Raw genomic sequence first — 5,952 nt, 5'->3', positions numbered from 1 at the left:
TTTTTTAATTTGTTTTCATTTTCTTTTTATTTTCATTTTATTTTCTTTTTATTCTTATTTCTAAATTGTTTTAATATCTACTTTTTAATCTTTTTTTTTAATATCTTTTCATATTTTTTTATTTTCTTTTCATTCTCTGTCCCCCATTCTTCTTTTCATTTCATGTCTGCGAGGGCAGGTAAACAGGTCCAGCTTTCTGAGAACGAGATCAAGCTTTTTGCTTCTTCCAGAGAGATTTTGTCCAGCAACCCAATTTGCTTGAGCTTGAAGCACCTATCAAGATTTGTGGTGACATTCATGGACAGTTCACTGATTTGTTAAGACTTTTTTAATATATGGTTTTCACCTAATGAAAATTATTTTCTCTTTTTCATTTTTTATCGGCCTATTCTTTTTTTCAATCTTTTTTTCATTTTAATTTCATCTTTTTTTTTCATTCTTCTTTTAATTTTTTTTTCATTCTTCTTTTTATCTTGTTTTTAATTTTTTTAATTTTCTTTTTATTTTTATTTTTTTTATCTTTTTTTCATTATTCCTTTTATTCTTATTCTGAAATTCTTTTTATATCTACCTTTTCATATTTTTTTTATTTTCTTTTCATTCTCTATCCTCATTTTTCTCTTTCGAGGGCAGGTAAACAGGTCCAGCTTTCCGAGAACGAGATCAATTTCTTTTGTGCTTCTTCTAGAGAGATTTTGTCCAGCAACCTAATTTGCCGAGAACGAGATCAAGCTTTTTTGTGCTTCTTCTAGAGAGATTTTGTCCAGCAACCTAATTTGCCGAGTCGAGATCAAGCTTTTTTGTGCTTCTTCTAGAGAGATTTTGTCCAGCAACCTAATTTGCTTGAGCTTGAAGCACTACCAAATTTGTGGTGACATTCATGGGCAGTTCATTGATTCGTTAAGATTTTTTTAATACAGGGGTTTATACTTATTGCCAATTATTTTTCTTTTTGATTCCCTATTCCCTATTCTTCATTTCATTTTTTTTTCATTGTTATTTTTATTTTCTTTTCATCTTTTCTTTATGTTTTTATTTTGTTTTCATCTTTTTTTTTATTTCATTTTCATTTTTATTCTTTTTTTCATTTTCTTTTTATCTTCATTTTATTTTTACCCATTTTTTTTCAATTTTTTTTTATTTTCATTTTCCTTTTATTTTAATTATTCTTTTCATTTTATTTTCTTCTTATTTTGTTTCTATTTCGTTTCATATTCTATTTATTTTCTTTTTATTTTGTTTTCATATTATTTTTGTTTTCATCATTTTATTCATTTTCATTCTTATTTTAAATTTCTTTTCATTTTCTTTTTATTTTATTTTCATCTTTTCATTCCCTGTCTGCCCATTGTTCTTTTCATTATTTTTTTTCATTCTGCCTTTCATATTCTTTTCATTCTCTGTGCGCCCATTCTTCTTTTCATCTTCTGTCCGCGAGGGCAGGTAAACAGGTTCAACAATACGAGAACGAGATCAGGCTTCTAAATAGATTTTCGTTCAGCAACCCAATTTGCTTAAGCTTCAAGCACCTATTAAGATTTGTGGTGACATTGATGGACAGTTAACTGATTTGTTAAGACTTTTTGAATATGGGGTTTCCATTAGTATAAATTTTCTCTTCTTTTTTCATTACTTTCAGCTCATTCTTTTTTTCATTTTCATTTTATTTTTATTTTTATTTTCATCTTTTTTCGTTCTTCTTTTCAATTTTTTTTTTAATTTTCTTTTCATCTTATCTTTTATCTTCTTTTTATTTTGTTTTCATATTTTTTTATTTTCATTCTTTTTTTAATTTTTATTTTAATTTTCTTTTTATCCTCATTTTCTTTTCATTCTTATTTTTATTCTTTTTTTGAATTTCATTTTATTTCTCTATTTATTTTTTTTCATTCTCTTTTCATTATTCTTTTTATTTTCTTTTCATATTTTTTTCATTCTTCTTTTCATATTTTTTTCATTCTCTGTCCGTCCATTCTTCTTTTCATTTCCTGTCTGCTAGAGCAGGTAAACAGGTACAGCTTTCTGAGAACGAGATCAAGCTTTTTTGTGTTTCTTTCAGAGAGATTTTCGTCCAACAACCGAATTTGCTCGAGCTCGAAGCACCCATCAAAATTTGTTAAAGCTTTTTGAATATGGAGTTTCCACCTAGTACTGATTATTTCTTCATTCTTCTATTCTTCTTTTCATTTCGTGTCCGCCCATTTTTCTACAGCTTTTTCCAATATGGCCAGTAAATTCTCTACCATTAGGCACATAAATTCAAGTTCCAACAACTTGCTCTTCCATTTACATTCTTCTTTATTCTNTTAATTTTTTTTTCATTCTTCTTTTTATCTTGTTTTTAATTTTTTTAATTTTCTTTTTATTTTTATTTTTTTTATCTTTTTTTCATTATTCCTTTTATTCTTATTCTGAAATTCTTTTTATATCTACCTTTTCATATTTTTTTTATTTTCTTTTCATTCTCTATCCTCATTTTTCTCTTTCGAGGGCAGGTAAACAGGTCCAGCTTTCCGAGAACGAGATCAATTTCNTATCCTCATTTTTCTCTTTCGAGGGCAGGTAAACAGGTCCAGCTTTCCGAGAACGAGATCAATTTCTTTTGTGCTTCTTCTAGAGAGATTTTGTCCAGCAACCTAATTTGCCGAGAACGAGATCAAGCTTTTTTGTGCTTCTTCTAGAGAGATTTTGTCCAGCAACCTAATTTGCCGAGTCGAGATCAAGCTTTTTTGTGCTTCTTCTAGAGAGATTTTGTCCAGCAACCTAATTTGCTTGAGCTTGAAGCACTACCAAATTTGTGGTGACATTCATGGGCAGTTCATTGATTCGTTAAGATTTTTTTAATACAGGGGTTTATACTTATTGCCAATTATTTTTCTTTTTGATTCCCTATTCCCTATTCTTCATTTCATTTTTTTTTCATTGTTATTTTTATTTTCTTTTCATCTTTTCTTTATGTTTTTATTTTGTTTTCATCTTTTTTTTTATTTCATTTTCATTTTTATTCTTTTTTTCATTTTCTTTTTATCTTCATTTTATTTTTACCCATTTTTTTTCAATTTTTTTTTATTTTCATTTTCCTTTTATTTTAATTATTCTTTTCATTTTATTTTCTTCTTATTTTGTTTCTATTTCGTTTCATATTCTATTTATTTTCTTTTTATTTTGTTTTCATATTATTTTTGTTTTCATCATTTTATTCATTTTCATTCTTATTTTAAATTTCTTTTCATTTTCTTTTTATTTTATTTTCATCTTTTCATTCCCTGTCTGCCCATTGTTCTTTTCATTATTTTTTTTCATTCTGCCTTTCATATTCTTTTCATTCTCTGTGCGCCCATTCTTCTTTTCATCTTCTGTCCGCGAGGGCAGGTAAACAGGTTCAACAATACGAGAACGAGATCAGGCTTCTAAATAGATTTTCGTTCAGCAACCCAATTTGCTTAAGCTTCAAGCACCTATTAAGATTTGTGGTGACATTGATGGACAGTTAACTGATTTGTTAAGACTTTTTGAATATGGGGTTTCCATTAGTATAAATTTTCTCTTCTTTTTTCATTACTTTCAGCTCATTCTTTTTTTCATTTTCATTTTATTTTTATTTTTATTTTCATCTTTTTTCGTTCTTCTTTTCAATTTTTTTTTTAATTTTCTTTTCATCTTATCTTTTATCTTCTTTTTATTTTGTTTTCATATTTTTTTATTTTCATTCTTTTTTTAATTTTTATTTTAATTTTCTTTTTATCCTCATTTTCTTTTCATTCTTATTTTTATTCTTTTTTTGAATTTCATTTTATTTCTCTATTTATTTTTTTTCATTCTCTTTTCATTATTCTTTTTATTTTCTTTTCATATTTTTTTCATTCTTCTTTTCATATTTTTTTCATTCTCTGTCCGTCCATTCTTCTTTTCATTTCCTGTCTGCTAGAGCAGGTAAACAGGTACAGCTTTCTGAGAACGAGATCAAGCTTTTTTGTGTTTCTTTCAGAGAGATTTTCGTCCAACAACCGAATTTGCTCGAGCTCGAAGCACCCATCAAAATTTGTTAAAGCTTTTTGAATATGGAGTTTCCACCTAGTACTGATTATTTCTTCATTCTTCTATTCTTCTTTTCATTTCGTGTCCGCCCATTTTTCTACAGCTTTTTCCAATATGGCCAGTAAATTCTCTACCATTAGGCACATAAATTCAAGTTCCAACAACTTGCTCTTCCATTTACATTCTTCTTTATTCTTTTTATTTTTCTTTTCATTTTCTGTCCGCCTATTCTTCTTCATTATTCTTCTTCTCATTGCACATTGTCTGCAGCAATTTCTTCTTCTTTCTTCTTTTTTATTATTTATTATTTATTTTTCTTTATTATTTATTATTTATTTTTCTTTATTCTTTATTATTTATTATTTATTATTTATTATTTATTCATTATTCTTTTTTATTATTTATTATTTATTTTTCTACATTCTCATTCATTCTTCTTCGTTCATTCTTCTTTATTATTCTTATTCATTCTTCTTCTTTATTCTCCTTTTTTATTCTTCTTTTTATTTTTCTTTATTCTTTATTCTTCTTCTTTATTATTCTTATTCATTTTATTTTTTATTCTTCTTTTTCTTTTTCTTTATTCTTTATTCTTTATTCTTCTTTCTTTTTATTTCTTCTTCTTTTCTTTATTCTTCTACATTCTTCCATATTCTCATTCTTTATCATTCATTCTTCATCTTTTTCATTCATTCTCTTCAATCTTCTTCTTCTCCTTCTTCGAAAATCTTACTGTAATATAAAATATTTGCACAATTTGAATTTAGATTTTGGATTGTTTTTCTAAAATTGTATATAGAAAAGAGATAACGTGGTTCACTCAACTAATTTAGATACAATTTTGTAAATTGTAAAAATATGAGGATGAGATTCTTCTCATCATTCTCTCCATTGTCAATGCCACTTTTCATTCATTTTATAAATTTGTGATTGTGAATCTGATTTCTTCCAATTGAATAAGTATTTCTTCTCCCATCTTCATCCATGTGAAAAATTTGATTTCTTCCAATTGAATAAGTACTTCTTCTCCCATCTTCTTCTTCCCTTCTTCTTCTCATTCTCTTCTTCTCATCTTCATTCCGCACCTTCTTCTCATTCTCTTCTTCTTCTCATCCAAGGGCAGCAAACGACATTGTAAGAAGCAGTAGAGAGCAGGGAAGGGAAGGTGTCAAGTTTAATGCATCCATGGGAAGAAAACTCGTGAATAAAGATAATTACAAGAGTCTTTAGGTCAAACATTCTGAAATCTTAGTGTAATATAAAATATTTGCACAGGTTTGAATTTAGATTTTTGATTGTTTTTCTAAAATTATATATAGAAAAGAGATAAGGTGGTTCACTTAACCAATTTAGATACAATTTTGTAGATTGCAAAAATATGAGGATGGGATTCTTCAACTCTAAAACATCTAAATTTTCATTCTCTCGAATCCAGAATTACATTTTGGACTCGATTGTTAATACCACTTTTCATTCATTTTATAAGGTTGTGATTGTGAATCTGATTTCTTGCAATTGAATAAGTACCATTTCTTATACTATGGTTCGAGAAATCATTCTCGGTATGCAACTCACCCGAAATGTCGAATTTGTTATCACTTGGATATCTTGTTATACGACGTTTCAGCTCTCGATTCCTTCATATAAATTGTGGGTAATCTTGTTTAGAAACTATAGGAATAAGTTTGAGGAGGAATGGTGGAGAATTTCTCTCGAATTTGGAAGAAACCCGAGAGTAGGAGACCCACAATCCAAACGCTCATAACTCTCAAATGGGTGCTCGACCTTGCTCGAGTCTTGTTCCATATTGTTGTTCCTACTTCAGACTTTATAGGAGGAGCTTAAACCGACATTGAAAGCTTTAGATTCGTCGTGATTCAGAGATTGAACGTTCTGGATAATTCGTCGAAAAAT

This window comes from Cucurbita pepo, chromosome LG17 (genome assembly GCF_002806865.2).
Source record: "Cucurbita pepo subsp. pepo cultivar mu-cu-16 chromosome LG17, ASM280686v2, whole genome shotgun sequence".
Taxonomy (NCBI): domain Eukaryota; kingdom Viridiplantae; phylum Streptophyta; class Magnoliopsida; order Cucurbitales; family Cucurbitaceae; genus Cucurbita; species Cucurbita pepo.
This window is presented reverse-complemented; position numbering follows the sequence as displayed.